Source organism: Lonchura striata, chromosome 8, assembly GCF_046129695.1.
Source record: "Lonchura striata isolate bLonStr1 chromosome 8, bLonStr1.mat, whole genome shotgun sequence".
In the NCBI taxonomy this organism is placed as follows: Eukaryota; Metazoa; Chordata; class Aves; order Passeriformes; family Estrildidae; genus Lonchura; species Lonchura striata.
Window position 1 is genome coordinate 16548885 of NC_134610.1, and position 18077 is coordinate 16566961.

Genomic DNA, 18077 nt, shown 5'->3' on the forward strand with positions numbered 1-18077 from the left:
TTGGGATGTCACGTACACCGGATCGCGAGGAAGCTGCAACCCAGCGGGACGGACCATGAACAAAAGTGAAAACAAGGGCTACCTGGGCAGGTAGAGAGGACAAGCTGTGCACACAGTAACGTGAACATGGTTATCACTTCCTTGTTTTCCTGGGCTCCTTATAAGGCATACGGGGAAAATTCATTCAGGTGAAGATTCCTGTCAGTCCCAGTCACTCTGGGTCCTAGAGCAACCCAGCCAAGAGACCGTGTTTGCACTGTACAACAGCCCTTCTAAAGCTCCTTCAAAAGAACACCTTTAATTGTGCCCCGAGGGAAAATGGATCATTAAGATTGCCGAGTATATACCTGGAGAGAAGAAAAAAATCCCACTTTTTCAGATTTCCTGATGTGGAGGGAAACTCATAAAGGCAACTGTGAAGGGAAAAAACCCAAACTAATCGCAGATTAAAATTTAGGACTTTGCTTCAGTACTGCAAGATACCAAGTACATTGATTTTTTTTTTTTTACATTCCAAACGGAAAGGAAAATGCTGGAGTTGTAGATTCTTTTAATATATAGAAGGAGGAATAATTTTATTCCCAGTACAGCAACTGACTTGAAAAAAGAATCATGTAGCCTTAACTCTGCCTAATAAGCAGCTGAATATTCTACAGCACAGAAACAATTGCATAACAAGTTATTGCTATCTCTCATCCACCTTCCCAACCTGAAATGAAGGCAAAATATGTATTTCTTACCACCTTATTAAAAGAAAATAAAATTCCTTATTTCCAGATTTTATGTCTTCCCATCTTTTATACTCTGTTATTGCCTGTTTTAAAAAACATTTTTTCAAGACGAGTCCTGTCTTTTCATAAAGATTTGCAATAGTCAAAGTAGGGATGGGTCTGTATTAGTTAAATTCAACATGCCCAAAACATTCCTGGGCACTGGGGCCAACTGGCACAGAAAGACCTGAGTTTATGATTGCAAAGTACCTATTGGGCCAATTCTAGCAACCAAATTGTGCCCAGAAATTGTTTGCAGTGAGCATTGATTGGAAGAGGTCAAATTCATGCCAGGGAGCTTTTTAACAGTCTAATAGCACAGACAATCTCATTCTAGTGCTTGGAAATATTCCCAGGCACATCCAATTTTACTAGTGTTTACACAGACTATGGGTAATTTCAATAGCAACTCACCCTGGATTACATCAGGACTACCTTTGCTCTGCCCTTGTGTTCCCACCCTCTTTATTACTCATCGTTCATGCCCAAACACGCCGCGTTTCAAACTGATCCAACCAAACCCAATCACCTTCTGTGGGAAAGGTGGAGGGCTGGTTTTCATCTGGTTTTGTCCCTTAAACCCTGTGGCTGCCCAGTCCAGAGTTCAAGGCAGAACTGACAGGAAAGGTGAGAATTTGTTAGGCCAAATTTAGCCCAGTTTAGGCTGTTGCCAAACCGTATCTTAACATTTCTATTTACAACATTCCTAAATCTCCTTCAACTGCTCTCTATGCCTCAGAGTGCCCTTTGTAAGGCACTTGCTCAGCTACAGTGATTTTCTGTGGCATGAAAAAAACATCGATTAGATTATGTTCCCTCAGTTGGTGAAGACACAACTCTATGAGAACACTCTATGTAATTACATAAGGTCAAAAAGAAGTGGAATAAACCAAAAGTGTTTGCTCTTGCTAAGAGAAACATCCCCCTGTAATATGCTACTCAAATATCCTACTTCCCTGGCTCTGACTGACATTTCTCTATGTGTCCTTCAAGATTGTTACTATGTCCACAGCCTTGCAGACCCCCAAAACCCAGTGCTTTCTCTTTCAGTGTAGGTCACCTTGTAGCTCTGATGGGCTACTGGCCCCTGGGAACAGCAACACTTCAAAGCACAGGGCTTGGTGGCAGCGCTGCAGCCACCACAAGATAGCAACACCTGCAGGGTCTCAAACTAAGGACCAGTCAGCTGAACAGCTGGCAATTAGCAAATGCTTATTCTTGGATTGAAGATATCAAACTTTGAAGTGTAGAGAGAATTAGTAATATATCCTATATAAAACTTACAAATTCTATTTGATATTATCAGTTCTCCATTTGCTTGTGAGGTTAATATTTTGCATAGGTCTTGGCAAGAATAGCATGGCCGGAAGCTAAGTGCCTGCCTCTGAGTGAGGTGACTGCCAGACTATCTGAATTAAGCCTTTGCTGAATAAAATAGCTAAGTTTCTGCAAATTATTAGGAATATATTAGATTATTAATAGATCTATTAGATCACCGTGGATTGTCTGGAGAAAGCAGCGAAGGAAAAGAAAGTAGGAGAATAAACAACAACAGAAACAGACAAGGAAAAAAAAATTGAGAGCAGGAGCCTAAGAGAGGTCCTGAAAGAGAGACAGTGTGCACCAAGAGTAAACCTTGGGCAAGGTAAGAATACCTAAACAGGAAGCAGACATATGATTCTTGTTTTGAAACACCACCTGTGCAAACTAAAGGTAAGTTGACCAGGAAGTTCCTCTACTAGATAAATGCTTTATTTGCTTTAATCATCACTAGAAGAGTAGAATCTCAATCTGGAGTAGCCATGCTGATGTGGGAAGGATGTATAAAATGCTCTGGGGTCATGGTATTACTTGATTTGGCAACAGGGTTCCCATTCTTCATAAGGTTTTTAATACAGTCTCGCATCACCCACCCAAATTAAAAGCATTGATTCTATGAGATAGAACAAAAAGGAAGTTTACAGTAGAGAAAGAACACAATTATGATTGTTTCCGTCAGCCACTATATTATTTTGGAGGAAATTCTGGTCTCTATTAAATCAGAGTTAGAGTTTTTAAATGACACATCAGAAAAGAAAACAGTTTATCATTCAGTGTAGGCAGTGCTGAACAATGCAAGTCTTCCCTCCATTCCGGGCACAAATATAGCCCTGACCTCTCAGCTTCACACATAAGCCAGCTCTTGATTCCCAGCAATCTAGTTATACACATCCTGAAAGCCTGGAAAAATATGGAACCATTTAAAGTCTGAGTGTCCCCCAGCTGAGATGATTCTCAATATTTACAAAGGTGCAGGGAGACACTTCTTGTGCTTGAGAAAAGCTTTCTCAAGTTTGTGAGGCAGAGTCTCCCTTCTCTCCACCCTATTCCTACTCCTCACTGCATCTGGAAGAGGCAAAGGGCTGCACTCCTTAGGCCAGAGGCATGTTGCTTTGTACTTGAATCATCTGGTGACTTTATTCTCTGTCTGGTTGACTTCCCAGTCAAATCCTCAAAGCTCCTGACGATCTCTAGCAGGGAATGAAAGTAGACTTTAATACTTCAGTCAAACTTTTTAACCTGAAAGGAAGTAAGTGAAGATTCTACAAAAGTCTACGGATTAAAACACTTCTCTCACAAAGAAGACAAATGTTCCATAGCTGCATAGTCAAGTGCTTCCATACTCTTGGGCCAGCAGAAGTGGAAAGCATTTTTCCTTGGAAAATCTGCACAGAAATATATGCCCCAGCAGTCTGATAAGACCCAGTTCCAAAGTACAGCAATGGCAAATGTTTCAGAGGATGCCTGTGAGTTAGCTGAACAATGAAGGCTGAAAAAAGTCTCTAAGCTTGAAATTTTGGTTCATCTTTAGGGAGCTAGAGATGATGTGAATATCCACACAGTGGTGTGAGAGTTCTGCACACAGGTCAGTCCAGCACAGACAGAAACCACACACAAATACTGCACAGACACTGCAAGGACTGTCTTGTCTCTGTCTCTGCTGCAGTACAGATCTGACAATGCTTTAGGGAGAGCTGGCAAAAACATTTCAAGAGGAAGCAACAATCCCTAACAAACAGTTGTATTTAATGGGGAAATTCACAGTGAAGGTGAAAGTAACAAATCAGCAAAATCTGAAACTTTTGCTTCTTTAATTATTTTGCTGCCTTTTTTTTTTTTTTTTTCAGTTGATACATCTGCTCTCTCTTTCTTTATTAATCATCATGGTGGGACATGGGTATTGCTCCAACAGAAAATTACATACATTCAAAGAAACTGCTGTAAGCTTTTGAGTCCTCTATGGGTGACCTGGAGCTTGCTGAAAGGAAAGTTCTGAACATACTGTGATGGAGCTGGTTCATTCCAGCTCCTGTGTTTTGGGGTGTGCTAATACCATATTCCATTAGGGGCCTATGACCAAAACACTGCCACAGAGCCCAGGGAGATTTGGTCTCTCCTAACCTCCAGGTGCTGTTTGCCAGCATGGCTACACACGATGGAGTGCAGTTTTGGAAGAAGAGTGGGGGTGTTTTTAGCCTCTTCTGGAGGGTCACAGGAGATGGAGAATCACACAGAAGAGAGGAATTTTCCCCTCCAGCTCTGAGCAAAACAAGGTGTTGGGAATCGGTGACTCAGGTTGTGATTCATGCTCTGGTCTCCTCTTGTTTCCGGAACAGTGTTAGAGGAGGGCAGGGAATGAAGTCAATAGCCTGTCCCTGAACAAGCAGAGGGGCAGAGAAGGAAGGAGGGGCTGCTCTCCAACTGTACAGTGAGCAGCAGGCAGGAAACTCAGGGTGTTTTCAACTTGTATTCACCTTGCCCACAGCTCTGACCTGTCTGTCTCCAGCCAAGGGCATGAAGAAACCTTTGTTCTCAGTTTTTTGGCATGGGTGAGCAACGTGAAAGATTTGTTTGGTTTTCAGATTTGAAAACACTCTCACACTCAAAGATAAATAATCAGATCTCTGAACTGCAGAAGGGCTCAGGTGGAACTTGTAGGAAAATGGAGTGGGACTGCCAACTAGCCCACAACACCCTAATTATGCCAGGGACTTGCACACATCCCATCAAAACTCACCTTGGTTTATGTGTGCTTTTCTTAGTTACATAGCACCCCTTGCTTTCCCTACACTATAAGAATGTGGGGCAGAGACAGCAGAGCAAGCTCAGTGCTGGTGGGGGATCATGCTGCAGATGGGAACTACATTGAGCACTGACTCCACAGCTCCTCAGACCCCTGCACTTTAGCTGAAGAGCTTTTCATAACTTTCTTTGTTGAGATTAATGCTAAATTCAAGCCATACCTGCAGGCCCCATCACAGAAGGGACAAGGTGATGGCCTTATCACCAAGGGAAAGACAAACCTGTATCCCAGCCCTGCAGCAGGGCTGGCTTGCTTTTGGAAAAGACTGTAAGGTTGGGTAAGCACAATGTCTTCAGGCCTGACCGCCCATATATAAATTCTAAACTATGAAGCTGGGATTAAATCACTTGAAAAAATGTGATTCTACTCTGGTCTTATGCACAGAAAATAATTTTATAGCTATCCTTCCTGTACTTAGACCTACAGATGTATAGTGCTTTGCTAAAACCCAGAGTTGGAATAAAGTTATTTTAGAATAACCAAAACAGAATTCTTAGCCTAGCACCCAACCAGCTGATAAATACAAAGGAAAGTGGGCTCAGGTACTGCATGAAAGCAGCTCCATTTCTGGAGCCTCCCAGAGCTATTCTGGGCTTGGCCAGTTTGGTTCCATTAACACACACCCAGCACTCAGGCCACTCATCCTCGCCAGCAGCTGCCGTCTCTTTTTGAGAAAATAGCATAATTTATGGTTTCAGAAACCTTTTGTGCAGAGTGCTGCCATCTTATGGCTACTCTGATCCGATGGAGGAGAAAAATGAACACTCTCAAACTCGTCAGAAAAAGGTGATACTGAGAGTCCTATTAGCTTTTAACAATATTTTGCTTTGTGACTTATATAAAAACCTTTGAAGAGATTCACATCTTTGTAAAACTATTTATTCACTTATGTTATATTAGAATGGTAATTTGGTTTGCATCCTTTTTCCAAATTCCATTTCTCACACTAAACAGAACGTTACTTCCATTGTCTTTGTTATAAGCTTGGTTACAAGCTTCTGAAGTGTCAGGAATCATTTGCAATATCTTTATCAGTGTAAATTATTACTGTATTTTATAAATCTTGCCTTATTCTTATGTGTTTCTTCTGAAAGCAGGAAGGAAATTTAAACCAACAGTGGCTGCTCACATGCAAACAAGAACACTGAAAAAGCAATATTTTACAGAATGATTATTGCTTCTACAGTTCTTAAAGTACTGGTCAGAACTGCTGATATGAAATATCTAATATACCCATGCAAAACTAGGAATATATAAATAGAACCACCTTTAAATAAAAAGAAAATCAAATTAAATGATTTCCAAGTATTTTGTTGAGTAATACGAAAAAAATAATGCAGAGCAGATTTTCTCTAACAATGTTTTTAAAGAGTTCAAAATGATTAATCATGTAAATGCAGTCAATAACATTAGACCCACTGATACCTTATCCTTCTTATCTCATGTTTGTTGTGCTCTAGTTTGACACTTAACAAACAGATTTACCAAAATTGTAAACCAATCTTTAGAAATGGTAATTCTTAACATTTTGTAGCATGTCAGTATGACACAGGCCATAGAGTCATGCTTTCTATTGGAATCAATAAATCAACAGAAATTTCAAAAAATACTATTGCCACAGTAATAAAAAGGAGAGGCCATGACGCTGCAAAGAATCTTATAGATACTGAAAATGTGTCCTTTCACCTTACACAGCTGTCTTAATAAACTTATGGAAATCCATCATAAGTCTTGTCAGACTACTTGACCCTCTGTCAGAGAGGCAAAGAGAAAGTGGCTCTACTCACCGTTATGCAAGAGTTACGTGAATTGTATCATCCAATTTGCAAGCAAATAACTTCCATTTTACTGTGATACCCACACCTACAGTGATTTGTCCCTATTGCCCTTACTAGAAGACTGCTTCAGAGACTTCACTCTTCTCATGGCTGGAAACTGCCTCAGCTCCAGTCTGGATGGACTTTCAATATATATCCATTTATTTTAATGACAACATTGTCTGGCAACTTAAATAGCTTCTTTCCTCCCTAGTATTTGCCCTGCCCTTCTTTCCCCTCCTCTTGATGTATTTATAGAGAGCAATTGTATATCCCCCATTCTTTGTTTTGTCCAGTACTTCTTTTCTGCGTTTCTTTCAATGCACTTTCCTAATTATGGCTGACAGACTGTTCTCAGTACTCAGAGGGGCTTTGACCAGAGGAGCCTCCTACAATGGTGTTTGTACACAGGTATCCCTTCTTTAAGTCTACAACATGATATCTTAGGAGGACCATTTTGGCTTTTCCCATGGCTTCACCCCAGTTCTCTCTGGATCCTTCTATGACTGACCAAGACATTCTGGTCTCCCTCTTACCCAACCAACTCACCACAATTTACAGTGGAAATCATCTCTACCTCAGTCTGGGTGTGATCCAGCACTTGCACTATCAAATTCTACCTGACACCTCCAGGTTCCTGTTCCTTCCTAATTTTCTGTATTTTATCTTCACACAATCGTTTATTATTTATTGCAAAATGCATACGAAATTTCCAGATTATTAAGGTTAGTTAATGAAGCTCTAGATGTCAGTTTACTTTTTCCTCTGCCCTTTCTCTCTCCTTTGTTTTGAGAGATATTTAAAGCAAAACATGATCCTTCACCTGAAAATTGATTTTTTCTCTTTTGAGCAATTTGGAATGGATAACAAACACCACTTCACTATAGCCCTACTGCAGCTTGTTTATAAATTTTTCAAGTATGCATATGTTAGCTTTTATTTCTACAGATGCTTCAATTTTTCTCCAAGATCTGGACCATCATGTTTACAGAAAAAAAAGAAAGAGCATTTGTTTGGTTTGGGCAGTACCTACACAGTCTTTAATCTCTAGAAGAGAGAAAATACTTGCCACTTACCAGACTCCCTTTTACTTGCGTGATAGGAGAAACTTTCACTTTTTCAAATATTGTTACAGATGGTATGTCTGCAAACTTGACAGATCTGACTGAACTCTCTGCTTTTGGGTTCCCAAAATACCATTTTCACTGATGATCTGGTATGATGGGACATTAGTTCTCTTTGCTAACTCCTAATATTTTTATTTCTTTTCTAAGTATCTTTAAGGTTCTAGCACTCTTCATTGTCTCCTTACAGTACAAATTACAGATTTTTAAATTATTATTTAGATTAAATTTTAATAGGTTTGGAGCTTCATCCAATTAATATCACTTATTTCTTTAGGTACAATACTTCACAAGGACAAATTTTGAGAAACTAACAGGCCTATTCTCATTTATTCTTTCATTTCTTTTCAATTTAACCAAGTTGGGATAACTTTAGCTAGGTTATTTTCTACAACCAGCTGCTCTATGTCATCACTACCTAACAAAGATCACCTAGAATAGCATCATGGTAGCCCAGTGACTGCTTGCTGATGAAATCTGCCAGCTATTACACCCTGGAATAACTGGCTCTACTGTTATCAGCAACACTTGCTTTATACTCTATTTCTGACAAGTTAAAATCTCCTGCAGTGAGGCAGTGCTTGGGAGCTTCTCTTTCGTGCTTGTAGCCATCTGAGTTAGACCTCTCTGTAAACTGCTGCTCCTCAGTGGCCCTTCAGAAGACCTTTACCTTGACAGATTCCATTCTGCCCAGGCCACCTCTCCTGCTACCAAGGGATGTCTCTGTGCCACTGGATTAATTTCTAGTTTTCTTTAAAGACTGCACATTAGTTTAAGTGTATTTCAGTCAGAGATCACCCATCTACCATTCTTCACTAATAGTGGAAGATTTGGGGCCATCCTGCAGCTCTAGCCTGTGTTTGCAGTTTTTGTACACAAACATCTCAGCTCATCTTCTATGACAATGTGCAAATTATTTTTGAAGTGTCACATCCCTTTTATTCCTAACACCACACACATTCCCACACGTGTCAGTGTTGATTTTGTCTGTCCATTTTTCTCCCATCTGATATTTCTTTCTCCCTAACTTATTCACCATGCTCTGCTTTTGAGAACCAAGCATCAAAATTATGAGTGTCCCCCAACATCCTCTCCTATTTTTAAAAATTCTTTTACTTATTATACCAATTTTTTTTTACTTACTATATTCTATGTGTGTGTAATAATAATAGTAATAAGTAATAATTTTACTTATTATACTGTATATATATATATATATATATATATGTATATGTTGTTATCATCTATAATTTTGTAACATACTACATGATCTGCTAAGCTATAATGATACCAATTACAGCAATCTTGGTTCCAAAAAATCAATGCCATGTTTGCTCCAACAGAGTTCATCCAGTTTGTGTGAAAAATCCTCCTTCTCAAGAGCTAAATTCCTTACAACACTCCTCATAACACCAATTCTTAAGACATCTGCTGTGCTTTATTATCTTGCATGCTTTAACACACCCTCTTCAGGAATGAAACCCTGCAGTGGGAGTTTTCCTTCAGAACAAACCTACTCACACAGATTTCCTCTGGTTTTTGTTCTTTCCACTGCTCATTCATTTAGTCTCTTATCCTACAATGTGATCTGTTACAGTTATATTTCATCCCATAAATGATTTCACTGCCAGTGGCACTAAAATGGCTTCTGTTTTATAATTGTAATAAATAACAAACTGCATGCACATACTGTGTGTGTTTTCCTGGAATACAATCATTTTAACCTGAAACTATGCTCTTATAGTACTGCTGAACTTACATTTATGAGATACTTTTAAAATAGCTTCTGTTAAAACAAGTATTTTTGCATGAAAAAACTAAAGTGAAAGCTTGAATACTTTTGAACTTGAGTAGCTTTGCGAAAAGTCTCATCAGCTCTCCTGGAGATATTTTAGTCATTGGGAGTTAATCATTACCTGAAATGATGGGGAAAAACCTATTCAAAGCCATTCTACCATGCAGTGTTGCGTTAGGGAAGAAATGCAGACACTGACTCACAGCTGTCAGTTACTTATTCAAGTTACGATGTGATTCTTTCCAACATTATTTTGCTTTTGATCTATAGTAAGATACTGATTTGGTGGATGAGATTTTCTCAATTAGGGCAAGACCCTGTCCATCCTAATCAATAGAGACATTTGAGTGTCAAACTACCAGAGGAACACCACAAAATTTTAAAACCATACAAGAAAAAGTAAAGAGGTCAATGAGTTATAATTAATGTGGAAGAAGTGCCTGAGTGCCCTCTAAAATCAGAAAAATTGTGCTTGGCAATGTCTGAGAGCCACGGAAAAAAAAAACCAAGAAAAAATTCAAACAGGTCAAACACTGGTTTGCTCCCAGGACCCTGCCAAGTCATGGATATGGCAACAATCAAACCTCCAGGGAACAGCAGACACAGGGCTTGGGCTGACACACAGGAGGTGCCTCACTCTGCCATTTCCATAGATAAAGTCAAGAGCAAACTGGTTCCTAACTCGGGCGTATCAGATGCTACAGAGCACGTTTTCTTTCTATATTACAAAGCCAGGCAAGTTCCCCTCCAGCTGTGTAGTGTGTCAGCTTCCTTGCATGTAGGGAAAACAGAGACATCATCTTCTGCCTGCATCTTGTTAATATGAATATTAGACAAGATGGGTACATGACGTAACAGTCAAAAATCATGATAAAATTTGAATTTAGATTATCTAATAGTGTCAGCATTTGTGGAAAGTGCTTATTTGTTAGGTTCTCATGATGTCACAATTTTCTGTCTAATTTTATGAAATTTGATCAATATTCAGAGTTTTAAGCAAACAGAGAAGTAAACAAAACCATTGCAGTTATTTATTCAGACTGTGCTGACACACAGCTATTCATGATGTCCGTGCATCACATTACTGATAAAAACATTTGTTTTTACTAGGTCTCCTGCATCATCAGTTTGCTCAGAGGGAGAGTAATAAAGCCTATTTTTCCTTCATCCTGCTGATGTTTATGTTCTCATATGTTACCATCTGATTTGTCCTGACCACTTTAAAAGGAGTGTTTTTCTCTTCTTTCCCTGCTGCTTCAAAAATCCCCTCTTAAGTTTATTTGCTGTGCTTGTGGGTTGAGCAATGACAGCTTGATTTAGCTCATGCTTCTTAACTTGCATATTAACAGATCTTTCAAGACTTGGCCTTTTGCTGATATCCTTCTAAGTACATGGTTTTTAGGGTGCATATTCTTCTTCATGAACCTGGTATTGTGCTGTTTCTGTTGTTATAGTGAAGCCTGAGGAAGGTCGTTCCTCAGAAGTAGTTTCTCTCCTCTTACAACTAGAACAAATCCAGGCTCAGGGTCAGACAAAATATCACAAGCTCCAACCTGGGCAGCCTTCCTGGCTGAGGAAATTCCTCAGTGTAGTTCTTGTGGCAGAAATCTGACAATCTCTATCTGTTTACAATGTCTATTAACACTGAATAACAGCACGGAGGCCTTGACTCTATTCCACAAGGATGGCAGGTAAATGTTGCCAGAAAAATAACAGTCCACTGTCAGGAGCAGGGGATTTCCAAATCTGAGCCTGAAAGCCTGGGTGGAGGACAGCCAAACACAAGAGATGGGGAAGCCAGGAAGGGGTCAGAAAGGGAGCAAAGCTTGCTGAAGCTGATTTTAAACAACCATTTGAGATATTGGCTGTGGTTGTAATATCCACCGCTGTTGGATGAGATTAATTGCTGCTAGCATGGTTCCCAAGGAGGGAAGAAGCATCTTCTAAGGATGCCAAGGTTCATCATTCCAAGTAGATCTTCTGCCCTTGGGAGAAACTACAGCATTTGCATTTTCTATCCCTAGACAGTTCCACTGAGTGAAGAAAAACCAATCTCTCCATAATCCTCATAAGACAGCTCTGCAGACACAGCCAGAAGGCTTTATCATACAAGTGCCATTCCTAAGTGGTCTGGCAGAGCCTCATTTCAGGGGCAGCTAGTGCTAAATGAAACCTCATTTGGACCAGGCTCTACCTCCCACACAAGTGGCCTGCAGAAGGCTGAGGATTGCCTTTCCAGCCTTCAGGCTCTTTGGCTCCCAGCAATGGGAAACAAACCCTAAGGAGATGTCTATCCCCAGGTTCACAACTCTATACCCCAGGAAAAGTATGAGATCCACTGCCAGAGCACCACTATTCCAATTCTGCTCTGCTAAACACTATCTGCTTTGGGTGCTACTGGAAAAAAGTGCTGAGTACAGAAAATCAGATGGTTTTGTGTTTTCTTATGTATAGGATACCAGAGAGCAAGACAAATTAGAGTTTTGAATACCATTGAGATGCTAACCAGGTCACAGATGTCTGATTTAAGTGGTATATTCCTATCTTCCTAAACTTTCAGAAAGAAATATTGTTAATGACAGGACCGGCATCTCATGCATTTCCCAAAGCTCCTTCACTCTTAACTGATAGCATGAATGTTTAATTAAGGCTTTGGCAGAGAAGTAGATCAGGACTACTGTATGATTTTCCCCTCAAGGCGTGCTTCAGCAGGCTGATGCAGATTGCTTGGTTGGTGAGATATATCAATATTATAAGGTACCTTGTGTCAGGCTAAACACATTAAAGGCTGTGTTAAATTTTAACATAGGTCATGAATCACTTAAACTAATTCAGCCAACCAGAATTAGTATGAAATGTGTGAGTAACAAGGGGTGGTTTTTGTTCTGGTTTTATATAAGCAGGAGGATGAGGCACCTGAGCAAAGGTTCAAATGCAACAATGGTAACTCTGCTCATGTAGGAATGATTCAGATATTTGGATCACAATGCAGGAAAGTCTACATTCTCATTTTGTTGGAAACCTCATTATAGCTTTCTGAAAATCAAAATTTTGACAGCTTGGTTTGGGGGAGCCTTTTAAGACCATCAATTCTGATATAAAATAATAAACAGTGTATATGAAAAACCATCTTTTAAAAATAAGTTTTCCTTGACATCTCCAGAGGAGAGAACAGAAAATGTTCAAAGTGAATGCTGCCTTAATTAATTTTTCTCTTTTTCACCATTTATTTGCATTGTTAGCTAAATTTTCTTACAAAAGTGTTCAACTGCAAAGGTGTTGTGGGTTAAATCGCAAATTAGTCATTAAAGTGCACTGAATAGTCTTTTGGCTTTACTTGCACAAATAATGATTGTATGCCCTGCACAGCATGATAAGTATTTACATGATCTTACATACTTTGAGCAATATGTCATCATGATTCACCATTCTTTATCTCTATTTATTTTTGCTGATTTTGCTTCTTTTATAGCTCACCTCTGTCTAGACCAACACACAACTCCTTTTAAACACAAGCTTAACCACACCTAAACATGCAAGCTCAGCTGGGCAAAGAGGTGAGGTTTTCATCAGATTAACAGCTGGCCTTTCTATTTCAGTAGCACAGTAATAAACTCGTCCTCTGAAAAAAAAACTCTATTTTTTCCTCCTTGTTGTAGGATGTGCATTGATGAAGCATCTGACAATGACGTTCACTGAGGACAATTATTAAAAGCACTTGCAATAACTTTACTCATCCACTTCCTGCACATTCTTGGTAAGTGTGTGGTGTCTCAGAACCCGTGCCTGTCACTGGGGACAGCGCAGAAACACTCGCTGAGCTCCACAGCCCCGCCAGAAGGAAAGGCACCGCTTTTGGCATTGTGAATAGCAGTCGCTCCAGAGTGAAAGACCATTGTTCAGAAGCGGCACGATCATCAGAGATGGTGGCACAGCAAAAGCAGCGCGGAGAGCATTGCAGCCAGAGATGCAAGTAACAGGTCTATTCATAGCCCTGCTTTTCCCCAGGGGATGGCGTCTTGCGAGTGGCTTCATTAACTGCTGACAGCAGACAGACTGCGCCGCGCTGGGAGCGAGAGGGAAACACTCATCAGATGGCCCCAGCCACAACTGAGGAAACGCACAGAAGAGATAACTGGCAAGCCTGGCGCTTTCCTCGCTGCTCAGGAGAAGTGAGGCACATCCCTGAATGCGATGCTCTGTTCCTTTTCTTTCAGCAGGGCGTACAGAGCTGCCCTGCACAAAGGGCGCTGCTGTCGATTCAGCGCACCCTTGGAATCTGCCCAGGCTGTAGAACATAGCATCTGAATTCCAGATAAGTTGCTAGTTGTAAGAAACCCCCCAAATATCTTGGCATTTGTTTCTTTTAATAGCCAGGTGAAGACAGCCACCAAGCCTTGTTTACCTGTCACTCAAATCCTTGCTGTGTGTGACTCTCACATTGTCAATAGAACTTCCCTCACTGCGTGGCCAGCAGGATGTGTGTTCTCTTTGGTGTCTCCAAGGCGTTTACTCACAGAACAGGGTGACACAACCTAAATTGTCTGTATCCTTAAAACCAGGGATCCCCACTCCATCAACAAGTTTAAAAACCTCCATCCGTACTGAACCAGCTCTAAGGTTGTTTGCCTGCCTGTGCTCTCCAGACTCAGAAGGTCTTACTAACAGCTAAAGACCTGCAACACAAGGCTTTCTACACACAGGTACTTCCTCCTTTGTTCCAAAAATTTACAGAAAAACGTGTTGCCTTACCTGCTGCTCCCCAGTGCACTTGAACATTTCTCGTGTGCAGAGCAGATTCCTTGGCACTGCAGACATCCTTGCACCACAGCCCAGCTTTCTGCAGGATCACAGAGAGCTTTTTTTCCACATGGCAGCTGCCTTGCGTCTTACCAGCCCTGGAGTCAAGCCTCTGTTTTAAAAGCACATCACCATCCTGCTCCTTCAAACTTCAGTTTTCTCTGTGGATTCCCCAGGCTCACCAAGTGTCTGTGTTCCAAACATTAATACTTTGATTACTGTCTTTTTTTAGCAGACATTCTACTCTCCAAACCCTATCTCCTATAGAAAATCTGACAAAAACTGGCCTAAAATGCCATTAGTCAAAGTCCTGTTCTTCCCAGAGGAAACACTACTGGTCCTTCATAACCAAGCAGGCTATTTATAGGAATGGTGACAGTGTGTCTAACCCCACAGTACAATGAGAATGAGGCAGTCCAGATAAGACAAGATGATAGAGGCTGTTCATAAAATCAAAACTGGAATTCATGTGCTGTATGTCAATAGGGATTTAAGCAACCACTTTCCCATTTCAGAGGGAAGAAATAAAGGCCTTCTTAGCACAGGGACACACAATACACTGTCACTGGAATAATTCATCCATTATTTTAAAGAATAATGTTGAAGTTTTGTATCTGTTATAATCCTAGTCCCCACTCTTTCTGCATGGCAGTGCTTCCACCTCACAGGCACCTGCTTCCACACTTCCTAAAGGAGCTTCTTCCTCATAAACTGCACTGTATGTTCATCTTAATAGATATAAAACCAGGTTCTTTGATCTGAGCAGCAAAATACAATTAGTTTGGGATAGAGAACAGAGGAATCCTAGACAAACCCCAGACAAAAGCGTAAAGGGCAGGGAGGCAGAATTACCTTAGGGAATGCACAAGGAAGCATCAGTGCCAGCTGGGTTACAAATCAGAGCAGCAAGCAGCTGTAACACTGTTCTAAGGAGCTGGGTGGGAAGCCAGGCATAAAGAGCAGAGGCAACCCAGTGTTCACATCATTTCCCTGGGCAGTAGTTAAGGAGCTGGGGGAGCACTGTAAGAAAAGAGAAAAGACATAAAGAATAGCCAGAGATGAATACCTAATATTATCTTAGGAATGCACCTAGTTGAGAATTAGAAAAACCTGTGAAGAGGCAGGGCAATGGCATTTCTGGATGTGGGGCTGGAAGCTGCAATGCCTGGGCCACCCTACAGTGGCACACTGGGCTCAGCAGGCCACCAGCCCCTTCCCCATGGCCAGGCTGCTCTGACAGGGGGGCAGACCCACTGGTCCCTGCTGAGGTCTCCTCACCACCAGTACTGACAATTTTCCCTGGACCCACAGTAATAAACAAAACCACCAGCCCATCCCTTCAAGACCCAAATAGGAAGATAAGCAGCTCCTGTTCCACCCTGTCTCAGCATGCCTGGCTGGGGCACTGCCCTTTGGGCTCGTGCTTGTAGGTGGGGAGGCAACAGCCCCCTGTGCTGCCTCTGCCCATGCTGAAGCCCTGTGGGATGTGCTGCTGTGGAATTGACACCCTGCACTCTTCTTCCCCCCACTCCTGCCTGCAGAGAAGTGCAGCCCCTTAGCAAACTTCACCCCCTTTGTGCCTGTAGGTGACTCCCACCACAAGCTGGTGGCTCAGTTCCTAGAGCAGCTGGGGGGTCCCTTAGAGTCTGGGTGGTGTCAGGAGCTGCAGGGCACCCCCAAAAAACTCTGCCACACTCCAGCTCTGCTCAGCCTGTCACTCTACTGAGCCACCCTCAGATGGGGCCTGCTGAGCTGCACGGCCCTCACAGGGAGGACCATGTCTGGAGAGCAGAACCCGGGGAGGGAAGCTCGGGGACTGGTGGAGGTTGGTTCTTTAACATCAGTATCACCCACGACTGCATTTGCTTTTTGGCAGAAAGTTGCCTTGGGCCAGAGACGGCTCCATGTTCAGTCCAGCCTGTGCTGGGGTGTGAAAGAACAGTGGTGGAAGGCAATTTCCTGCAAGAGCCTCAGCTGTGAAGATGATTTAGAAGGGAAGGAAGAGGGGAACAAATGACAATCAAAAGAGCTTCAGGGAGCTGAGCATGGACCTAAAGTGGAATTAATAGGGAAAGCAGTAAGGTCAGAGTAGAAGTAGGTTATACTGCAAGAGTCCCTGAGAACAGGATGGAAAAGCTCACAGAGCACAATTGGCTCTGAAGGAGCAGAGACACTTGTGGCCCCCTCTAAACCCACATTGTGGTTTTTCTCTAATACACCTCTGGAAGCTAATTGGAACCTAAAGTTGTAAACTGGAGTTGATTAGGAGGCCAGAAGTGCCTGGAGGAGAACATGGGCACAGCAAGAAAGCCCAACAGGCTCCTCCAGGCAGGACCCATGTGGGTGGGCAGCACCTCCCTGCTGCCCATGCCGGCTCCCTGGCAGACAGAGGGATCAGGAGCTGCCCTGGCAGGCTGGCTCTGGCACAGGGGGCACCGAGCAGCACGGCCCTGCTGTGCCCACAGCCCAGGCTGCCCACGGAGCTGGGCAGAACAAGTGAGGCAGGCTGAGGCTGGAGAGGGGCTGGGCTGTCCTGCCAGCCACAGGTGAGAGCAGCAGCTCAGCAGCACCAGAGATCCCCTCTGATGCTACAGACCCAGCCCAGCCCACGTGCTGACGTGCATTTATAGATATGTACATAACACCAATTGGAACATCTTCCTGAGCTATTAACATTAATGTGGCACTTGGTCTGCCACAGATTAGGGAATTCAATTACATACCTTTAAAAATGGAATATAAATACCTACAGAATGGCTTGCTATTAGTAAATAGCAATAAAACTTCTCTACCAAATTTAAAAAAAATCACATGAAAAGAGAAAGAAAAAAATTCTTCCCCTTTGTGCTTGCCTACTACACAACTACCAAAAGAAATAGCTGGATTTTGGCCTTGATACCTGAATGAATATATTGCTAATAACTAGAACTGAATTTATACTTAGATATGTACTCCAGGAAAAAGTATTACTCAGGTTGTCTGCAGTTGTAGCAACTCATTACCATAATTTCTTTTTTTTTTTCCTTCATACAGGCACAGAATTAAAAATCAATTTCCTTCTTAAATAAAAATCTGAGGCTGCATACATCCCACAAATAATTCTGTAATTTCAGGTCCTTGTGGTTGATTATTTCTTCAGTAATCTCTGAGGATCTAGAGTGGAAAATTTGAAGAGAAATAAGATATTTGTTGAACACAACTATGTGTGCCTTAATGCACAAACAATAAGTAAGACCAGAAAATTATTTCCTGCAATAAAATGCAGACTCTCTTAATCCCCAGAAACTCACTGCTTTTCTTCAGAGCAAACATTTATCGGTAGTATACACTTCCCTGAACCAGGTAAAATTCACAGCTGCAAGAACAGTCGTGGTAAACCAGAGGACCAGACATGAAATGAACAAAACCACATGTAAAATTATTTTTGAGAGGCTCAGTAAAATTAAATCTTGTCATTGCTTAAGACAATCTACCTCACTGACTGTATTAAATTTGCCTAGATATATCCCTGAGAGCAAAAAATGTAACGGCCTGGCATGAAACATGGAGATACAGAAACAAAACAAACTCCCATGTGAGAACTTTCTCAAAGCAGGGAGAATAAAATCCTTTATACCCCTGTTATACAAAATACAGTAATAGAAATAT